We start from the raw sequence: 6,000 nt of genomic DNA on the forward strand, positions 1-6,000 counted from the left end.
ACCCCAAACAGCAAGCAATGCAGAAAAACAGTGGCTAGGAAAAACTCCCTAGAAAAGACGGAACCTAAGAAGAAGCCGAGAGAAGAACCAGGCTCTGAGGGGTGGCCAGTCCTCTTCTGGCTGTGCCGGGTGGAGGTCAAAAAGAACATGGCCAAGATGTTCAAACGTTCATAGATGACCAGCATGGTCAGATTATAATAATCACAGTGGTTGTAGAGGTTGCATCAGGTCAGCACCTCACAAATAAATGTGAGTTGGCTTTTCATAGCCGATCATTCAGTTGGAGACAGCAGGTGCGGTAGAGAGAGAGTCCAAAACAGCAGGTCCATAGCAGGTCCATAGCCGCAGGCAGAGCAGTTGAAACTGGAGCAGCAGCATGACCAGGTGGACTGAAGACAGCAAGGAGTCATCAGGTCAGGTAGTCCTGAGGCATGGTCCTAGGACTCAGGTCCTCCGATAGAAAGAGAGAGAGAAAGAGAGAGAGAACTAGAGAGAGAGAGAACGAGAGAGAGAGAGAGAGAGAGAGAGAGAGAGAGAGAGAGAGAGAGAGAGAGAGAATTAGAGGGAGCATACTTAAATTCACACAGGACACCGGATAAGACAGGAGAAATTCTCCAGATACAACAGACTGACCCTAGCCCCCCCGACACAAACTATTGCAGCATAAATTCTGGAGGCTGAGACAGGAGGGGTCGGGAGACACTGTGGCCCTGTCCGATGATACCCCCAGACAGGGCCAAACAGGCAGGATAAAACCCCATCTACTTTGCCAAAGCACAGGCCCCACACCACTAGAGGGATATCTTCAACCACCAACCTACTACCCTGAGACAAGCTCGAGTATAGCCCACAAAGATCTCCCATGTGTGAACCCGAGGGGCGTGCCAACCCGGACAGGAAAATCACGTCAGTGACTCAACCCACTCAAGTGACGCACCCCTCCTAGGGATGGCATGGAAGAGCACCAGTAAGCAAGTGACTCAGCCCCCATAATAGAGTTAGCAGCAGAGAATCCCAGTGGTGAGAGGTCAACCGGCCAGGCAGAGACAGCAAGGGAGGTTCCTTGCTCCAGTGCCTTTCCGTTCAACTTCACACCCCTGGGCCAGACTACACTGAATAATACTGAAGAGATGAGAGATGAGTCTTCAATAAAGACTTTAAGGTCGAGACCGAGTCTGCGTCTCCCACATGGATAGGCAGACCATTCCATAAAAATTGAGCTCTATAGGAGAAAGATCTGCCTCCAACTGTTTGCTTAGAAATTCTAGGGACAGTAAGGATGCTTGCGTCTTGTGACCGTAGCGTACGTGTAGGTATGTACGGCAGGACCAAATCAGAAAGATGGTTAGGAGCAAGTCCGTGTAATTTATTTTTTCATTTTTTATTTCAACTTTATTTAACCAGGTAGGCTAGTTGAGAAGAAGTTCTCATTTACAACTGTGACCTGGCCAACACAAAGCAAAGCAGTGCAACAAACACAGAGTTACACATGGAATAAACAAACGTACAGTCAATAACACAATAGAAAGGTCTATATACAGTGTGTGCAAATGTAGTAAGTTTAGGGAGGTAAGGCAATAAATAGGCCATAGTGGGAAATAATTACAATTTAGCAATTAAACACAGGAGTGATAGATGTGCAGAAGATGAATGTGCAAGTAGAGATACTAGGGTGCAAAGGAGCAAAAATTACATAACAATATGGGGATGGGGTAGTTGGGTGGGCTATTTACAGATGGACTGTGTACAGGTGCAATGATCGGTAAGCTGCTCTGACAGCTGATGCTTAAAGTTAGTGAGGGGGATATAAGACTCCAGCTTCAGTGATTTTTGCAATTCGTTCCAGTCATCGGCAGCAGAGAACTGGAAGGAAAGGCAGCCGAACAAGGAGTTGGCATTGAGGATGACCAGTAAGGTATACCTTCTGGAGCGCATGCTACGGGTGGATGCTGCTATGGTGACCAGTGAGCTGAGATAAGGTGGGGCTTTACCTAACAAGACTTATAGATTACCTGAAGCCAGTGGGTTTGGCGACGAATATGAGGCGAGGACCAGCCAATGAGATCATACAGGTTGCAGTGGTTGGTAGTATATGGGGCTTTGGTGACAAAACGAATGGCACTGTGATAGGAAATTGGACGTAGTCTGAGTAGAGTGTTGGAGGCTATTTTGTAAATGACATCGCCGAAGTCGAGGATTGGTAGGATAGTCAGTTTTACGAGGGAGAGGAGGAGAGAGTTTACAGTCTACCCAGACACCTAGGTATTTGTAGTTGTCAGAACCGTCCAGAGTAGTGATGCTAGACGGGCGGGTGGGTGTGGACAGAGAATGGTTGAGGAGCATGCATTTAGTTTTACTTGCATTCAAGAGCAGTTGGAGGCCACAGAAGGAGTGTTGTATGGCATTGAAGCTCATCTGGAGGTTGGTTAACATAGTGTCCAAAGAAGGGCCAGAAGTATACAGAATGGTGTTGTCTGCGCCAGGTTGGATCAGAGAATCACCAGCAGCAAGAGTGACATCATTGATGTATACAGAGAAGAGAGTCGGCCCGAGAATTGAACCCTGAGGGACCCCATAGAGACTGCCAGAGGTCCGGACAACAGGCCCTTCGATTTGACACACTGAACTCTATCTGAGAAGTAGTTGGTTAACCAGGCGAGGCGGTCATTTGAGAAACCAAGGTTGTTGAATTTACTGATAAGAATGTGACAGTAATGCCTCTTATCGATGGCGGTTATGACATCATTCAGGACCTTGAGGGTGGCTGAGGTGCACCCATGACCAGCTCGGAAACCAGATTGCATAGCGGAGAAGGTACGGTGGGATTCGAAATGGTCAGTGATCTGTTTGTTAACTTGTCTTTTGAAGACTTTAGAAAGGCAGGCTAGGACAGATTTCATTGTTATTTTTTTTGACCTCTTGATACTACCCATCCCGTATCCGGGATCGTGAATACAGCCTCAAGCTCATTAGCATAACGCAACGTTAACGATTTCTGAAAATCGCAAATGAAATGAAATAAATATGCCTGCTCTCAAGCTTAGCCTTTTCTTATCAACACTGTCATCTCAGATTTTCAAAATATGCTTTTGAACCATAGCAAATCAAGCATTTGTGTAAGAGTATTGCTAGCTAGCTTAGCATTTAGCGTAGCATTTAGCACGCAACATTTTCACAAAAACCAGAAAACCAAATAAATAAAATAATTTACCTTTGAAGAACTTCTGATGTTTTCAATGAAGAGACTCTCAGTTACATAGCAAATGTTCAGTTTTTCTTGAAAGAATCTTTGTGTAGGAGAAATCGCTCCGTTTTGTACATCACATTTGGCTACCGAAACGAACCGAAAATTCAGTCACCAAAACGTCAAACTTTTTCCAAATTAACTCCATAATATCGACCGAAACATGGCAAACGTTGTTTAGAATCAATCCTCAAGGTGTTTTTTCACATATCTCTTCATTGATATGCCGTTCGTGGAAGCCTGCTTTCGTCTTAGAATCCCATGGAAAAATACCAGCAGCTGAAAATGACGCAACAATTTCGACGGAGGACACCGGGCGGACACCTGGCAAATGTAGTCTCTTATGGTCAATCTTCCAATGATATGCCTACAAATATGTCACAATGCTGCAGACACCTTGGGGAAACGATAGATAGGGCAGGCTCATTCCTGTCGCATTCACAGCCATATAAGGAGACAATGAAAAACAGAGCCTCAAAAATCCTGCTCATTTCCTGGTTGCAGTTCCATCTTGGTTTTGCCTGTAACTCCTGTTCTGGGGCACTCACAGACAATATCTTTGCAGTTCTGGAAACCTCAGAGTGTTTTCTTTCCAAAGCCATCAATTATATGCATAGTCGAGCATCTTTTTGTGATAAAATATTGCGCTTAAAACGGGCACGTCTTTTTATCCAAAAATGAAATAGCGCCCCCATAGATTTAACAGGTTAACCAGTTAAGCTAGTTGAGAACAAGTTCTCATTTACAACTGCGACCTGGCCAAGATGATAAAACAAAGCAGTGCGACACGAACAACAACACAGAGTTACACAAGGAATAAATAAACGTACAGTCAATTAGACAATAGAAAAAATCAAAAAAGTCTATATACAGTGTGTGCAAATGGTGTGAGGAGGTAGGCAATAAATAGGCAATTAAAACAAAATGCGGATGAGGTAGGTAGATTGGGTGGGCTATTTACAGATGGACTATGTACAGCTGCAGCGATCGGTTAGCTGCTCAGATAGCTGTTGTTTAAAGTTAGTGAGGGAAATATTAGTCTTCATCAATTTTTGCAATTCGTTCCAGTCACTGGCAGCAGAGAACTGGAGGGAAAGGCGGCCAAAGGAGGTGTTGACTTTGGGGATGACCAGTGAGATATACCTGCTGGAGCGCATGCTACAGGTGGGTGTTGTTCTCGTGATCAGTGAGCTGAGATAAGGCAGAGCTTTACCTAGCATAGACTTATGGATGATCTGGAGCCAAATGGGTCTGGCGACGAATATGTAGCGACGGCCAGCCGACTAGAGCATACAGGTCGCAGTGGTGGGTGGTATAAGGTGCTTTGGTGACAAAATGGATGGCACTGTGATAGACTGCATCCAGTTTACTGAGTAGAGTATTGGATGCTATTTTGTAGATGACATCGCCAAATTTAAGGATCGGTAGGATAGTCAGTTTTACTAGGTTTTACTAAGTTTTGCGGCTTGAGTGAAGGAGGCTTTGTTGCGAAATAGAAAGCCGATTCTAGATTTAATTTTGGATTGGAGATGTTTAAGTCTGGAAGGAGAGTTTACAGTCTAGCCAGACACCTAGGTATTTGTAGTTGTCCACATATTCTAGGTCTGTATAGGTCTGTAACAGTTTGCGTCTAGAGTGTCTCCCCCTTTGAAGAGGGGGATGACTGCGGCAGCTTTCCAATCTTTTGGGATCTTAGACGATACAAAAGAGAGTGTCACGACTTTCTGTAGGTGAAAGAGAGTCAGACCAAAATGCGGCGTGGCTATTGCGATCCATGTTTAATGAAACTGAAGAAAACACGAATCAAATACAAAACAACAAACGTAACACGAAAACCGAAACAGCCTAATACTGGTGCAAACTAACACACGACAGACATAAGGACAAAAGGACAATCACCCAGAAAACCCAACACCAAACAGGCTACCTAAATATGGTTCCCAATCAGAGATAATGACTAACACCTGCCTCTGATTGAGAACCATATCAGGCCAAACACAGAAACCGACAAACTAGACACACAACATAGAATGCCCACTCAGATCACACCCTGACCAAACAAAACATATAAACATACAAAGCAAACTATGGTCAGGGTGTGACAGAGAGGTTGAACATGCTAGCAATAGGGGTTGCAACAATTGTGGTGGATAATTTAAGAAAGATTGTCGAGCCCAGCTGATTTGTAGGGGTCCAGATTTTGCAGCTCTTTCAGAACATCAGCTATCTGGATTTGTGTGAAGGAGAAATGGGGAGGCTTGGACAAGTTGCTGTGGGGGATGCAGATCTGTTGACCAGGGTAGGGGTAGCCAGGTGGAAAGCATAGCCAGCCGTTGAAAAATGCTTATTGAAATTCTCAATTATCATAGATTTATTGGTAGTGACAGTGTTTCCTAGCCTCAGTGCAGTGGGCAGCTGGGAGGAGGTGCTCTTATCTCCATGGACTTTACTGTGTACAGAACTTTTTGGAGTTTGTGCTACAGAATGCAACATTCTGTTTGAAAAAGCTAGCCTTTGCTTTCCTAACTGACTGTGTATGTTGGTTCTTAACTTCCTTGAAAAGTTGCATATCGCGGGGGCTGTGCAATGCTAATGCAGTACGCCACAGGATGATTTTGTGCTGGTCAAGGGCAGTCAAGCTTAGAGTGAACCAAGGGCTATATCTGTTCTTAGTTGTACATTTTTTGAATGGGGCATGCTTATTTAACCTCTTGAAACTCTAGGGGCGCTATATCATTTTTGGATAAAAAGACGTT

This window comes from Oncorhynchus masou, chromosome 32 (genome assembly GCF_036934945.1).
Source record: "Oncorhynchus masou masou isolate Uvic2021 chromosome 32, UVic_Omas_1.1, whole genome shotgun sequence".
In the NCBI taxonomy this organism is placed as follows: Eukaryota; Metazoa; Chordata; class Actinopteri; order Salmoniformes; family Salmonidae; genus Oncorhynchus; species Oncorhynchus masou.